We start from the raw sequence: 17,452 nt of genomic DNA, 5'->3' as shown, positions 1-17,452 counted from the left end.
CCAGGAATTTCTGTTTCATCTTTGAGATGAACCTAGGGTCAGAGAGTGTAGTCTCTCAATTTTTCCATCTTATTTTTGGCATTCTTCTGAAACTATCAGATTGTAAATAAAAGCTCCAAATCAGGGCTTCCCTGGTAGCTCAGTGGTAAAGAGTCTGTCTGCCAATGCAGGAGACATGGGTTTGATCCCTGATCCAGGTAGATCCCACATGCTGCGCAACACCCAAGCCTGTGTACCCCACAGAATTAGTTGTTAAGCCTGTCCTCCAGAGCCCAGGAACCGCAACTACGGAGTCTGCTTGTAACTACTGGAGCCCATGCTCGCTAGAGCCCATGCTCAGCAACTAGGGAAGCCCCAGCAACCAGAAGCTGGCACATGGCAACAAAGGGTAGCCCCCACTTGCCACAACTAGAGAAAAGCCCAAGCAACAGCAAAGACCTAGCAAAGCCAAAAATCAAGCAGTGGAAAATGTTTATTCAATTAACATTTATGGAGATAATGTTTTTAAAAATCTGGGAATCCATCAAATCACTATTTGGGGATTCACTGCCATAGGAAGTAAAGAGCTGAAGTTCCCTTTGTGATTCTCTCATCCCTCAAGGATGAGGGGTCTTCTTTGAACTCTCAAAGAACATCTTACCTTCCCTGGAGACCCTTCTCAAACGCAATAGGAACCTAATTAAACGGCAATATCAGCCATCGTTTATTGAGCAGATACTACATACCAAACACTTCACTCGCTTTTCATATAGTATCTCTCTTTATACATCATTATCATCTTTCATGTATCATGTTCCTTTCATATATTGTCTTACCACACCATAATCTTTCACATACAGGTCTTGTTATTTCCAGCTTAAAGAGCCTGAAGATCAGTAGGTATGTATGTGTGTTAGTTGCTCAGTCGTGTCCCACGCTTTGCGACCTCGTGGACTATAACCCACCAGGCTCTGTCCATGGGATTTCCCAGGCAAGAATACTAGAGTGGGTAGTCATTTTCAGGGGATCTTCCTGACCCAGGGATTGAACCCGTGTCTCACACATTGGAAGCAGATTTTTTTTTTTTTTTTAACCATCTGAGCCACCAGGGAAGCCCAGTGAGGTTAATTAACTGAACTAAGGTCACGGGGTCTTTAAAGGAGCCAGATTCAAACCCCGAGCTATCTGTCATCAAAGCCCGGGTTCTTTCCACTCCACTGTGCGGTCCTGAAAACGTGCCTCCAGGGCCTCATACTGAAGCTGTGAAGTAATACATTAACACAAATACAGTCATAGCGGCCCTGACTGGCTTTTTTCTCTCTCACCTCAGATCATTCCGCAAACTACTAAAGTGTAGTCTGTAACCTGAGAAAACGTCTTCCCAGAGGCATTTCACCTGCAATCACCGAAGATAAGAAAGCATTCCATATGCCACGCCACTTTTAACTCAGTCCACAGAGGTCAGCCCTTCACTGTTACCAGAGTTTCACGACTGAGCAGAGGGGAAACCAGTGGACCAAAGGGACATTCATCTAACAGATAAGACTTGCAAAATTCAGCTCCTGAGTAACAGTCATGTACCATGCACTGACTGCTATGCATGTCCTGTACCAGTTGAAATATGCAAAATAAATAGTTGAGCACACAAATTGTTTTTCCAAAAACAAGTCTTTTGCAAATGCAAATTGAGGTCACACAGGCATGAACTGTAAAATAAGCGTTAGGACATTCATGTTTTATCTCTTCAGCTCCAAGAACTTCACAGCTGCTCTTAATGGGTGCGTGAATATTTTACGTGTGTGTTTTGAAAGTAATGTATTACCTTTCTTAAAATTCTCTATAAATGGCAGATTGTGGCAGAAATGTTTTTCTCAAACACCTAAGCTTTCCTAAAACACTGAACCTTATTCTCAGAACCCAGTGTGCTAGAAGTGAGGTAAGAAAGTGTCATTTCTTCTTAAAAAGAAATGTATCATTTCTTTCAAACATAAGTGTTTCCCTTTAATTTTATTGGCCTCTGGAAAACATTTGTATAAAACATTACATTTTATAGATTTTTTAAAATTTGCTTTCCATACTCTTATCAGTTATATGCCATTGAAACTGACTGAGCAGCTGTATTGGTTAAAATGATAGAATAAGAATGTATCAATACCCTGTAATGACCTATATGGGAAATGAATATTTTAAAAAGTAGATATATATATATATATATATCTGACTCACTTTGCTGTATAGCAGAAAGTAAAACAACAGTGTAAATCAACTCTGCTCCAATAAAAATTTTTTAAAAAGAATATATTATAGCGTTAAATTCCTCTATAGTAAGCTATGTGTTTTTTAATTGTGGCAAAATACCTGTGACATAAAATTCGCCCTGTTAACCATTTTTGAGTGTACAGTTAAGTAGCACTAATTACGTTCACATTGTACTTAATCACCACTACCTATCTCTAGAACCTTTTATTTTTCAAAACTGAAACTGTACGTATTAAATAATAATGCCCCATTTCCCCCTCCCCAGTCCCTAGAAACTACCATTCCATTTGTCTCTATGAATTTGACCTACTCTAGGTACCTCATGTAAGTAGAACTGTACAATATTTATCTTTTTGTGATGGATTATTTCACTTAGCACAATGTCCTCAAGTTTCATTCATGTTGCAGCATGCATCCGACTTTTCTTCCTAAGGCTGAATAATAGTTCATTGTATGTATACGTCACATTGCATCCACTCGTTTGTGGAGGGACACTTGGGTGGCTTCCTTCAGCTATTGTATGTAATGGTGGTATAATCACGTGTGTGCAGACGTCTCTTTAGGATCCTGCTTTCACTTCTTTAGGTCTATGCCAAGAAGTAGAATCGCTGAATCATATGACGCATGCTCAGTCGCTTCAGTTGTGTCCAACTCTTTCAAACCCATGGAATATAGCCCGCTGGGCTCCTCTGTCCAGGGGGTTTCCCAGGCAAGGAAAGCAGGGTGTGTTGCCATTTTTTTCTCCAGGGGATCTTCTCGACTCAGGGATAGAACCCAGGTCTCCTGCATTGCAGATGGATTCTTTACCAATTGAGCCACCAGGGGCTAACCCCTATTAAATACATGACTTGCAAATATTTTCTCCCAATCCATGCATTGTCTGTTTACCCTTTTAATGGTGTCCTTTGATGCAGTTTTAAATTTTTCATGCAGCACAATTATCTTTCATTTTGTTACCTGTGCTTTTGGTGCTATATACAAGAAATCGCTGCCAAATCCAATGTCACGAAGATTTTCCCCTAAGGTTTATTCCAAGTTTTTTAGTTTCAGCTCTCCCTTTTAAGTTTTTAAGCATTTTGAGTTAATTTCTGTATATGATATAAGGTAGGAGCTCAATTTCATTTTTTGCATATGGATATGTGTGTGTGTGTGTGTGTGTGTAGGCCATCAATTCTCATTATTCATGGAAGTTTTGTTCTGCACAGTCATTACAAACACTGAATTAGGGAATACTGAGCCATTGCTCTAGGAGAAATACAAGATTAGTCTCCTGAGAGCCTGTGGTCACATTTTTGTCAACTAATCAATACATAATCTTGTATTATGTGTGTTTCTGTTTAAAGACACCCTATTCAATGTACATTGTTGGTTTATTAATGTTGAACTCAGAGCCAACAGCACTGTGACTCATGGCTGAATGAAGCTTATCTAACATACTGATTTTCTCTATAATATAAGCCCTGCTCTTAGGAACACTAGAATGCACTTCAGCACAATGTTTGGAGTGATTTTAAACAGAAAAATCACCAATGAAAAATATAAAAAATGAGGAAAAGGTGGCACTAATTGGACTGTGAAAAGGACACTTGTGTCCAGTTACAAGAGCAGAAACATGAAGGCAGAGAGTCACCTTGTTCCACTTTACTTGGGCACTCGTGCACAGACTGACTGAAATGTTTTGCTACTCTGCCTGGTTCTGCAAACGACCATGAAATCCCCACATGTATTGATGAGGGGATTACAAATACATTTTAGTGGGACTTCCCTAGTGGTCCAGTGATTAACAATCTGCTGTCCAACACAGGACACAGGTTCCACCCCTGATCAGGAACCACATGCCATGGGCAACTAGAGAAAGCCCACACATCACAACAAAGACCCAGCTCAGCCAAAAATAATAATTTAAAAACACACACGTAAATACATTTTAGTGAGTAAGCAAATTTGAAAAAATTGAATCCATGGATAATGAGAACTGTGCAAATATGTATTTCAACTTTGCTTCAGAAATCCTTCTCTCTCTGACATCCACTGAGAGCAAGAACTGGATACACATACGCTCTGAGAATGATATGTATGTGCTTAGTCTTTGTTCCATATCAAGGACTCTGATATAATTTAGTTAGGTTCCTCCTCCCCGCCGAGAACTAACTTACCCTCTCTCACCCACAAGCACCATTTCAGAAAGCATTGAGAAAAAGATGTTCCTTCTAATTCTGAAATTATACTCTATGTGGTTATTTGATCCAAATCATTGACTTTTCTGAAGACAGGTCACATTGACTCAAGTAAATAAATACCTGTCTACGGGGGAGATAGATGCACCTTACTAGCAAGACCCAATGTCCTCAAACACTTGAGCAGGTGACTCAGATACTTCATCTGGCTCCAGTGTAGCTTCTGACAGGAGGAGACACCCCTCTTTAAAAAATGTACTAACCAAGCAAGAGAAGATATTGCATAGAAACCAGGAATGTTAGGTCCATGAATCAAGGTAAATTGGAAGTGGTCAAACAGGAGTTGGCAAGCATAAACATCAACATTTTAGGAATCAGTGAACTAAAATGGACTGGAATGGGTGAATTTAATTCAGATAACCATTATATCTACTACTGTGGGCAAGAATCCCTTAGAAGAAATGGAGTAGCCCTCATAGTCAACAAAAGAGTCCAAAATGCAGTACTTGGGTGCAATCTCAAAAACATGAATGATCTTTGGTCATTTCCAAGGCAAACCATTCAATAGCACAATAATCCAAGTCTATGTCCCAATCACTAATGCAGAAGAAGCTGAAGTTAAATGGTTCTATGAAGACCTACAAGAGCTTCTAGAACTAACACCCCAAAAGATGTCCTTTTATCATAGAGGACTGGAATGAAGAAGTAGGAAGTCAAGAGGTACCTGGAGTAACGGGCAAATTTGGCCTTGGAGTACAAAATGAAGCAGGGCAAAGGCTAACAGAGTTTTGCCAAGAGAATGCACTGGTCATAGCAAACACCATCTTCCAACAACACAAGAGATGACTTTACACGTGGACATCACCAGATGGTCAATACCAAAATCAGATTGATTATATTTTTTGCAGCTGAAGATAGAGAAACTCTATGTAGTCAGCAAAAACAAAACTGGGAGATGACTCTGGCCCAGATCACGAACTTCTTATTGCAAAATTCAAACTTAAATTGAAGAAAGTGGGGAAAACCACTAGACCATTCAGATAGGACCTAAATCAAATCCCTTAGGATTATACAGTGGAAGTGACAAATAGATTCAAGGGATTAGATCTGATAGACAGAGTGCCTGAAGAACTATGGACAGGGGTTCATGACATTGTACAGGAGGAGAGAAGTGAGAGACAAAGGAGAAGAGGAAAGATACACCCATCTGAATGCAGAGTCCTAAAGAATAGCAAGGAGAGATAAGAAAAGCCTTCCTCAGTGATCAGTGCAAAGCAATAGAGGAAAGCAATAGAATGAGAAAGACTAGAGATCTCTTCAAAAAACTTACAGATACCAGGGGAAAATTTCATGCAAAGATGGGCTCAATAAAGGACAGAAATGGTATGGACCTAACAGAAGCAGAAGATATTAAGACAAGATGGCAAGAATACACAGAAGAACGATAAAATAAAGATTTTTATGACCCAGATAAGCACGATGCTGTGATCATTCACCTAGAGTCAGACATCCTGGAATGCGAAGTCAAGTGGGCCTTAGGAAGCATCACACCGAACAAAGTTAGTGGAGGTGATAGAATTACAGCTGAGTTATTTCAAATCCTGAAAGATGATGCTGTGAAAGTGCTGCACTCAATATGTCAGCAAATTTGGAAAACTCTGCAGTGGCCACAAGACTGGAGAGGGTCAAGTTTTCATTCTAATCCCAAAGAAAAGCAATGCGAAAGGATGTTCAAACTACCACACAATTGCACTCATCTCACACACTAGCAAAGTAATGCTCAAAATTCTCCAAGCCAGGCTTCAGCAGTATATGAACCAAGAACTTCTTCAAGTGGGTTTAAAAAAGGCAGAGGAACCAGAGATCAAATTGCCAACATCTGTTGGATCATAAGAAAAGCAAGAGTTCCATAAAAACATCTACTTCTGCTTTACTGACTATGCCAAAGCATTTGACTCTGTGGATCACAACAAACTGTGGAAAATTCTTCAAGAGATGGGAATACCAGATCACCTGACCTGCCTCCTGAGTAATCTGCATGCAGGTCAGAAAGCAACAGTTAGAACTGGACATGGAACAACAGATTGGATCCAAATTGAGAATGTCAAGGCTGTATATTGTCACCCTGCTTATTTAACTTATATGCAGAATACAACATGCAAAATGGCAGACTGGATGAAGCACAAGCTGGAATCAAGATTGCCAGGAGAAATATCAATAACCTCAGATATGCAGATGACACCAACCTTATGGCAGAAGTGAAGAAGAACTAAAAAGCCTCTTGATGAAAGTGAAAGAGCATAGTGAAAAAGCTGACTTAAAGCTCAACATTCAGAAAACTAAGATTATGGCATCTGGTCCCATCACTTCATGGGAAATAGATGGGGAAACAGTGGAAACAGTGGCTGACTTTATTTTTGGGGGTTCCAAAATCACTGCAGATGGTGACTGCAGCCATGAAATTAAAAGATGCTTGCTCCTTGGAAGAAAATCTATGACCAACCTAGACAGCATATTAAAAAGCAGAGACATCACTTTGCTGACAAAGGTCCGTCTAGTCAAAGCTATGGTTTTTCCAGTAGTCATGTATGGATGTGAAAGTTGGAATATAAAGAAAGCTGAGCACCAAAGAATTGGTGCTTTGGAACTATGGTGTTGGAGAAGACTCTTGAGAGTCCCATGGACTGCAAGGAGATCAAACCAGTCAACCCTAAAGAAAATAAGTCCTGAATAATCATTGGAAGGACTAATGCTGAAGCTGAAGCTTCAACATTTGGCCACCTGATATGAAGAACTGACTCACTGGAGAAGACCCTGATGCTGGGAAAGATTGAAAGCGGGAAGAGAAGGGGACAATAGAAGATGAGGTAGTTGGATGGCATCACCGACTTGATGGGACATGAGTTTGGGTAAACTCCAGGAGTTGGTGGTGGACAGGGAGGTCTGGCGTGCTGCAGTCCTTGGGGTTGCAAGGAGTTGGACACAACTGAGTGACTGAACTTTTCTGAATCAAGTACTGTTAGTTTTTTTCAGCTTGGCTCTAAGGGGTGTTACTGTAAATGGATGGGACACTGTATTGCTATATTCACTTTCCTTGAACCACACTAACCTAAGGTTGCACATGGGGAGTCCCAACAATTGGGAAATACTACTAAGATCCCATTCTCCAAGAATTCAAGACTGAGGGCAGTCATGGGCCTGTGGTGAGTCCAAGTTAAAGGTCAGATCATGGAGGCTCAGCTGACTTCTCCCTGCTGCGACCTCCTTCATGTCTTTCCATGGAAATGAGTTGATTTCATTCAAACTAAAATAGGCTTTTTTGTTTTACTGCATATCTCTAGCATTCACAATGAAGGTCAGTTTATATCTATGTATGTGTACATACTTTTATACTAATAGATATGAAATATATTCATATCATGTGTCCATTATTCCTCCCTCACTGTGTCTAGATATCAGGATTTAATCACTCCTTTATTTGAGACTTGTGTCTCCTTCAACAGAAATAGACTGTGCCTTCTGGTGTTCCTGTGGGTTCAGCTGTGTCTCCTAAAAGATGCATTCAATTCTTAGACTCCAAGAGCTGTGAAGGCAACTTATTTACAAATAGAGTCTCTGCAGATGTGCTCAAGGTAAGATAAGGTCATATGGGATTAGAATGGTGTCCTTATAAAAAGAGAGAAATGTGGACACAGAGGCATTGACACCCAGGGAGAAGATTACAAGAAGACAGAGACCGAGATGGGAATGACGCAACTATAAGCCAAAGAACAACAAGAATCGCCATCAATATCAGCGGTTAGGGTGAGGCGAGAAAGGATCTTCCCCTAAAGCCTTCGGAGTCAGCATGGCCCTGTCAATATCTCTATTTCCAATTCCCAGAACTATTGGGTTGGCCAAGAAGCTCATTTGTATTTATCCATAAAATCTTATGGATAATTTGAATGAACTTTTTGGCCAAGCCAGTATATGCAAGAGGGCTTCCCTGGTGGCTCAGACAGTAGAGTCTGCCTGCAATGCAGGAGACCCAGGTTCGATCCCTGGATCAGGAAGATCTCCTGGAGAAGGAAATGGCTACCCACTCCAGTATTCTTACCTGGGAAATCTCACAGACAGAGGAGCCTGGCAGGCTATATCCATGGGATCACAAAGAGTTGGACACAACTGAACAACGAACACACACAATATATGAGCGAATAAGTTTTTTTTGGTTTAAACCATCTAGTTGGTGGTAATTTGTTAGATCAACCCTAGCAAACTAATACAGATGTCTCTTCTGGAAACAGTACTGCTTGTATAATGCTTTGTCTCTTTCATCTCGGGGAATTATTTCTTAATTAAATGCATCATAGAGAACATCTATCTAATTTTCTGAGATCCAAGAACATTATTTGTTGCAGATCACAGAAAGATAAAGGGGAAGAGTCAGAAGAATAACACAATCTCTTGACTACTTGATTTGTGTTTCTTTGTAATGCACACACTTGCAAACAAATTTTAAACAAATGGTAGAAAGAACAAAAACATAATTCTTTATCATCCTGTCAAACTACAGTTATAGATTTAGCAGCAATGAAGAAATATATTCAGAGCTACAGGAGCTAGTGCCTTACTGTGCCAAATGTACATTAAGATTCGGCTTGGTTCAATAAATAATTTTTAAATACAACCTATCACGTTGTCTTGGATTTTGCTCCTTATCATAATAGCACATGCAATGGGATTCAGACCTGCATCATTTAACTCGTGACGCTCACAGATTAAACAGTTTCTACCTTCCGGGACTTCCTAGTTAGCTCAGTGGTAAAGAACCCACCTGCCAATGCAAGAGATGCAGGTTGGATTTCTGATCTGGGATGATCCCATATGCTGCAGAGCGACTAAGCCCATGGCCCACAACTACTGAGCCTGTGCTCCAGAGACAGACCCCCAACTACTAAAATCCCTAGAGCCTGTACTTCACAAGAGAAGCCACTGCAGTGAGAAGCCTGCACACCACAACTAGAGAAAACCAGCACAGCAATGAAGCCCTAGCACAGCCAAAAATAAGTAAAAGTATATATATATATAAACATCTTCTACCTTCCTTTTCCCAAATGTACCCCTCACCCACATAACATGCAAACCTACAGTAATGCTTAGACCTTGACTGAAGCATTAGGTGTATGTGAAAAATCTATACATCTATGTATTTCCCAGTGAATAAGACCTATTTCTTTCCAAATTATTATATATCTACAGAGCAAATACTGACAAGGCAAGGCTCAGCATCAAAGATAAAAGGTGAGGGGGGATATGCTATCCTTGGTGACGGCAAGAAGCACCATGTACCCTCACTCCACAAACACAGATTTCAGAGCTTGTTGGTCATTCTGTTTTCCTAAAACTGAACAGTATATCTTATTTCACAAGACTGATTGGAGATAAAGTTTGAGTGATTTTATTAACAATTTAGATCAGCAAGTTATTACTCTCATTCACCTGTTAGTAGGTATACAATATTTACTTTTCTGAATGCCAGAGCATGACATTGAATTTTCTTCAAAATTACTATTCGATTTATAGTTCGCTTCTTCTTGGGGAACTGTCTTCAAGAATTATGGTTACCTTCAGAAGAATTCAATCAAACTTATTTTACAGTGCCTTACATTTTTAGTTATCAAGGTTCATTAAAATTCAGTACCACCTGTCCTTTTTGGTATTGCATGTATGGTGGGATTTATTTTTAAATTAAATTTTTTGTGTTTCATTGCTAGATATGTACCAGTACTCACTGACAACATGTTTTTTTCAGCCATACAACTTCTTCAGTTTGGGGGTAATATTACTACATAACCAAGCTTGCAAATTTCTTTCTGGTTTATATATAAATATATATGCATGAATATGTATATTCAATACATATTTATATATGCTACTCTATTTTAAAAGTGCTTTAAAATTAGTTCAATATATGCATGACAAAAAGTTCTTAATATCTTTTCAAAAAATTATCCTTGTATAATTAAGAAACATCTTGCACTTCAGCTACTCTTTTTTTTTTAATTGAAGTATAATTGCTTTACAGAATTTTGTTGTTTTCTGTCAAAGCCCAACATGAGTCAGCCATACGTATACATATTCCCCTCCCTTTTGAACCTCCTCCCATCTCCCTCCCCATCCCACCCCTCTAGGTTGATACAGAGCCCCTGTTTGAGTTTCCTGAGCCATACAGCAAATTCCCATTGGCTATCTATTTTACATATGGTAATGTAAGTTTCCATGTTACTCTCTCCATACATCTCACCCTCTCCTCCCCTCTCCCCAAGTCCATAAGTCTATTCTCTATGTCTGTTTCTCTACTACTGCCCTGTAAATAAATTCTTCAGTACCATTTTTCTAGATTCCATATATATGCATTAGAATAAGATATTTATCTTTCTCTTTCTGACTTACTTCACTCTGTATAACAGGTTCTAGGTTCATCCACCTCATTAGAACTGACTCAGATGCATTCCTTTTTATGGCTGAGTAATATTCCATTGTGTATATGTACCACAACTTCTTTATCCATTCATCTGTTGATGGACATCTAGGTTGCTTCCATGTTCTAGCTATTGTAAGTAGTGCTGCAGTGAACCATGGGATACATGTGTCGTTTCCAATTTTTGTTTCCTCAGGGTATATGCCTAGTAGTGGGATTTCTGGGTCATACAGTGGTTTTATTTCTAATTTTTTAAGGAATCTCCATGCTGTCTTCCATGGTGGCTGTATCAATTTATACTCCCACCAACCGTGCAAGAGCGTTCCCTTTTCTCCACACCCTCTCCAGCATTTATTGTTTGTAGACTTTTTGATGATGGCCATTTTGACTGGTGTGAGGTGATATCTCATTGTAGTTTTTATTTGCATTTCTCTAATAATGAGCAATGTTGAGCATCTTTCATTCAGTCACTCTTAAACACTGAAAAATTGATACTTTCAATAGTCTGGTGGTGGTGGTGGTTTAATGGCTCAGTCATGTCCAACTCTTTGTGACCCCATGGACTGTAGCCCACCAAGCTCCTCTGTCCATGGGATTCTCCAGGCAAGAATACTGGAATGGGTTGCCATTCTCTTCTCCAATAGTCTACAGCTATGCTAATATGGTGGCTACTAAATTTAAATGAATTAAAACTTGATAGAGATGAAAATTCAGTTCCTCAATCACAGAAGTCACGTTTCTGGGGTGTTCACTAACTACATGTGGCTAGTGGTTACCTTATTAGTGTGGCTATACAGGATTTCTATTATTGCAGAAAGTTCCATTGGAGAGTTCTGGCCTATAGCATTAAAACTTAGAATTTAAAGTTAAAAAAATAAATTTGAAAAGAATATGATTATGGCTTACTTACATATTGCAAAGAATAGATTTTTAAGACTCTAAAACAAAGGCCAAAAGAAAAGGGAAAATAAAGGATCTACTTTTTCCACTTATTTCAATCATTTGCATGCTTCCTATCACAGGGAGTGATAATCCTTAGTTGCTTAGAGTGTTTATTTCAGTTAGGGATTTAGCTGGCTTTCTGAGAACATCCAGGTCTAATTCTAAATCTCCTGGTACATGAGATATATAATATGTGAACATTATATACAGTCACATCATTCATGTTATAGATGAATGTTAGACAGATATAAGGATACAATATACTTATATGGTAGCATTCATGTCTTAAAATTCTATGTATTATTTTTTAAATAATGACTTACCATTATTATCTGTTAATGCACATTGTACTTTAATTTTTATATAAAGTTTTAATCCACACCTGGAAAGAGGAAGGAAAAACTTAAGAAAATTCACACAAAATAACACCTCTGCTAATGAAAAATATTTAAACAGAGTAAAAAAGCTAAATTTGGGCCCTCATTTAAATTTTCCCTTCTTGTCATTCATTTCTAAGTTTTAGTTTCAATGTGACTATTAGATAAGGAAAATGAATAAAGCACACCTTTAAAGATCATTAAATAATATGTCATAAAAATTGCTCAAGGTCAAAGCTCAAACACCATAGGGAAAGCTGCTGGCTCTTCAGGGAACTTCCGAGTAACAACCAAAATAATCGTGTCAAAGATGCAGGGGTGCCTCCAGCCAAAAACAGGAAGAAGGTTTTCCTACAGAGATTATTGTTGTAATGGTGTGTGCTCCTAGGAAAGAGATGGACTTTAATAATGTAACAAGTCTGTCAAAACCCCACAGCAATGTCATTTGGTGTCTGGCCAGAGAGATGTACTCTCTCTAACACTGGAAATGCTACTCCCATCTCTTTCCCCAGTCATTGAAACAAAAAGTTTCACTTCACTGTTTCTCAGTGGACAATTCTTTGTTATAAAAATTAAAAACAGGACACAGAACATGTTCAAGTTGGAAAGCTCACTAAAGTTATGTGAATTTAACAGTACAGGCTATTAAATTGCTTCAGCCTTATAAGAATGCTCATTCAACCACCTTGCACCAAACTGCCATAGGAAAAGGCTAATGCTCATTGTTATACAAAGAAAGATAAACGGAATTTATGAAAGTAATAAGGAAGAAGAGAGGGACTAACTGGGTATCAATTATTAATACCTTTTAAAATTGTTTCCATTTTCTTCTCACTGTCTTCTGATTTCTTTGACATCTTCAGCTATATTCCCTGGGAGATTCATAAAAGGAAAAAAAGATGAGCAAGATAATTAAAAATAAAGTATGTTTAGGGGAGATATAAGTTGGTTACAGGGTGAATTTAAATTGATCGTATGTGTGGGCTTCCCTGGTGGCTCAGTGGTAAAGAATTCACCTACAACGCAGGAGACGTGGGTTTGATCCCTGGGTCAGGAAGGTCTCCTGGAGAAGGAAATGGCTATACACTCCAGTATTCTTGTCTGGAGAATCCCATGGACAGAGGAGCCTGATAGGCTACAGTCTATGGGGTCGCAAAGAGTCAGACATGATTGAGTGAATGAACACACACATACCCCTTATGTGTACTGATATTTTACTGTATCTCCAGCACCATGCTATGCCCTAAAAAAAAGGCACGGATTTCAGCACATTAAATCCAATTATAGTGCAGTTTTATATGGTTTACCCTAAATAAGTTCTGGAATCAACTAGGGCATTACTTAATTAATCAGACTCTATGAATAATTATCGGAGAAGGCAATGGCACCCCACTCCAGTACTCTTGCCTGGAAAATCCCATGGATGGAGGAGCCTGGTAGGCTGCAGTCCATGGGGTCGCTAAGAGTCGGACATGACTGGGCGACTTCACTTTCACTTTTCTCTTTCATGCATTGAAGAAGGAAATGGTAACCCACTCCAGTGTTCTTGCCTGGAGAATCCCAGGGATGGCGGAGCCTGGTGGGCTGCTGTCTCTGGGGTCGCACAGAGTCGACACGACTGAAACGACTTAGCAGCATGAATAATTATATCATAAAAAGTATGTTACATTTAGTGCCACATCATCTTGCATTGAGCTTCACTCATAGCTCAGTTGGTAAAGAATCCGCATGCAAAGACGACGACCCCGGTTTGATTCCTGGATCAGGAAGATCCACTGAAGAAGGCATAGGCTACCTACTGCCGTATTTTTGGACTTCCCAGGTGGCTCAGCTGGTAAAGAATCTGCCTGCAATGTTGGAGACCTGGGTTCAATCCTTGAGTTGGGAAGATCCCCTGGAGGAGGGAAAGGTTACCCACTCCAGTATTCTGGCCTGGAGAATTCCTGTATGGTCCATGGTGTTGCAAAGAGTCGGACAGGACGGAACGACTTTCACTTTCACTTTTCATCTTGTATAGATGTGGCACTAAATGTAATATAGATACATGTGTCCTGTATACACACACGTCTTTATCATGTAATAACACTCCAATTAAAATTCAAAAAAGGGAGAAAGTTGCAATTAGCTGGATTCACCTTGACAAAGGAAACTAGATTTCATGTGGCCTTGATGGACTGTTCACATACACAGAAGACAGTGGGGAGGATGGTCTTTGAGGTCTACAAAGAAACAGTCAAAAGTGAGCATCTCAGCTCAGAAGACAATTCGGTTTCTATTGGAGACATGGGACTTCGCATATGCGCTGTATGGCTGTGGAAACCAGGTTACAAATATGAGACAGAGGTCCATATCAAGGAGCCAAATACGCCTTCCAAAGTGGGCAAAACTTATTAAGATAAATGGCAGATTAGGCATTTGCATTTGCCCTCTGTTACTCTAGGGCCTCAATGATATAAAAGTCCAGAAATACAATAAGGAATAAACTTAAACTATGAAAAACAACAATGCAATTGGGCATCAGCCATAAAAAGTGATCACAACAGACTTGTGGAAATTGTTGAGGGGCAGGGTGTGCACAGCCTACTCTACTGCTGTGTGCTGAGAGGCTGAGACCAGGGGAAGGGTTGTCCACCCATGAGGCTCTGAAAGGTCCCCGGCTCGGGTCTGCAGGGACTGCTGAGGGCTTAGGTCGTGGGGTGCAGCCAAAGAGAGAGAAAGAGACGAATCGAATCAGCACTTACCTCCCTCCATCTTTATCCAATATGGAAAGCAGCTGAGAGCTGCTATTACCCCAGTGTCAAACCCTAGTTCTTCTCTGGACAAATAGAAAGTGTCTGGGGAAAGCTACTGCTCGCAGCATGGATGCTGACATTCCAGAATAAATCTTTCTTTGTTCTGTTCCTGGGGGATTTGGAGTTTGACAGCTAGCTCCTTATCTATTCACTGCAAAGAGGGTTTACTAATCAGCATGACATCACCTCTGTTCATAGGTCCCCGGTCATGTTTTTCAGTCGGGTGGGAGACCAGGCTAGAAAAGAGCAGCAAGTGAAGTTCCCACCAGATTCCCACCTGCCGATTAGAATGCAAATTCAACAGCAGTTGTGTGAGCTGCTTGTGAGCCTCTCAGAAACGTGTCTGCTTCCCTTTATGCACAGGCAGGAAGCCTGGAAAGTACATTTCCTAGACTGACTCAGAGGCGGCACCTGCACAAGCTCTGGAAGGCAGGGGAGAAGAAGACAGGCATGGCTTCTGCAGACGGCGGAAGTGAGCGTCTGCCAACCTGGCTCACGGGTCCTCTTGCGAGTCACTCAGTGCTCTGGTCCCTAAATGTGCTGATTTTCTAAAGACCAGGACCAACTTCCTGGACCTAAAACACACCTCCAGTGCTTCCTATGGTTTTGTAAGCTTCTAATTTCCTCTGTTCACTTACCTCCTGTCTCACTTTTCTGAATGAAATTTGTCCCATTCACAGAGATATATGAAGAGATTCATAGATTACTCTTACTTTTATACACAAAGGTAAAATAAATTTAAAAAAAACAACGTGAAAAAGAATAGCTCACATTGGAGTAAAGAGACTTAATTTAGACAAGACGACACCAGAAAAAAATAAAAGCTGGATTCCTATTCTTAGACAAATTTTAAAATATAATACATCCTTGAAACAAGATACTATAAAAATGGAGAATAAGAGATGTTTAAATACAATAGCTGAAGAGGGCTCAACAGGATTTAAAAAACAAATGGAAGAAATTTAAACTAAAAAGCATAAAGACGGCAAGATTCGGGGATACAAAGAAAACAGAAAAAAATTAAAGCAGTGAATTTATCAAAGAAATTATAAAACGAAAAGTCCGAAATCTAAAGAAGTACACTAGGAAATCTGGTGGGGGCGGGTGGTGGGTTTATGCTTGATCTTGGTCACCTAAAGGTTATTTTCATTCTTTAAACAAGTAACCGCCTTCCCCCATTGTCGACACCCAGTGGTGGCTCAGACAGTAGAGACCGCCGGCCATGCAGGAGACCCGAGTTCCATCCCTGGGTTGGGAAGAGACCCTGGAGAAAGGAAATGCTACCCACTCCACTACTCTCACCTGGAAAACCCCATGGACAGAGGAGACTGCTGGGCTACAGTCCATGGGGTCGCAAACAGTTGGATACAACTGAGTGACTAACACTTTCACTATTCCTAGTACATTTCTTTCTCAATTTTATTAAAAATTTAGTCTCTAGCACCTCTGCTGTTTTATCCAGTCTAAATTCCCTATAATCAAATGACAGTAAACATTCGCTTTTTAGTAATATTTTACCTTTCTTGTTCCTTTTTCCTTTTGTACCATTCACCAGGACCAAACCACAATCTTGGACCAACCCAGAAACCTTCCTTCTGTTCCCACATCATGCTGGGGAGGAAGCCATGCAAACAGATGCAGTGTAGTAATAGCACGAGGCAGATCATTCTTCTGAGAGCTAGCGATTAAATTCCCAAAGAAAGGCAATGCCAAAGAACGTTCAAACTACCGCACAATTGCATTCATCTCATATGCTAGTAAAGTAATGCTCAAAATTCTCCAAGCCAGGCTTCAGCAATATGTGAACTGTGAACTTCCAGATATACAAGCTGGATTTAGAAAAGACAGAGGAATGAGAAATCAAATTGCCAACATCTACTGGATCATCAAAAAAGCAAGAGAGTTCCAGAAAAACATCTATTTCTGCTTTATTGACTATGCCAAAGCCTTTGACTGTGTGGATCACAATAAACTGTGGAACATTCTGAAAGAGATGGGAATACCAGACTACCTGACTTGCCTCTTGAGAAATCTGTATGCAGATTAGGAAGCAACAGTTAGAATTGGACATGGAACAACTGGTTCCAAATAGGAAAAGGAGTACGTCAAGGCTGTATATTGTCACCCTGTTTATTTAACTTATATGCAGAGTACATCATGAGAAACACTGGGCTGGATGAAGCACAAGCTGGAATTAAGATTGCTGGGAAAAATAACAATAACCTCAGATATGCAGATGACACCACGCTTATGGCGGAAAGTGAAGAAGAACTAAAGAGACTCTTGATGAAAGTGAAAGAGGAGAGTGAAAAAGTTGGATTAAAGCTCAACATTCAGAAAACTAAGATCATGGCATCCGGTCCCATCACTTCATGGAAGATAGATGAGGAAACAGTGGCTAACTTTATTTTTGGGGGCTCCAAAATCACTGCCTGTGGTGACTGCAGCCATGAAATTAAAAGA

At 39.9% G+C, this 17,452-nt stretch overlaps 1 long non-coding RNA gene across 6 annotated transcripts in view; it reads right to left on the bottom strand.

Annotated features, from left to right (window-relative positions):
• Window positions 1-13,691, bottom strand: part of LOC139180228 (uncharacterized) — a 40,790-nt gene extending 27,099 nt beyond the window's left edge. For all 6 annotated transcript variants that reach the window (XR_011564558.1, XR_011564559.1, XR_011564560.1 and 3 more), the window contains exons 1-2: window positions 13,003-13,691; window positions 12,144-12,202 (exon numbers count right to left, since the gene is read on the bottom strand). This is a non-coding gene — a long non-coding RNA (uncharacterized lncRNA). The remainder of the gene's footprint in view (window positions 1-12,143; window positions 12,203-13,002) is intronic.
• Between the last annotated feature and the right edge of the window lie 3,761 nt (window positions 13,692-17,452).

Source organism: Bos indicus, chromosome 27, assembly GCF_029378745.1.
Source record: "Bos indicus isolate NIAB-ARS_2022 breed Sahiwal x Tharparkar chromosome 27, NIAB-ARS_B.indTharparkar_mat_pri_1.0, whole genome shotgun sequence".
Lineage (NCBI taxonomy): Eukaryota > Metazoa > Chordata > Mammalia > Artiodactyla > Bovidae > Bos > Bos indicus.
The sequence above is the reverse complement of the archived record's forward strand: the minus strand, read 5'-3'. Positions and strand labels throughout refer to the sequence as shown.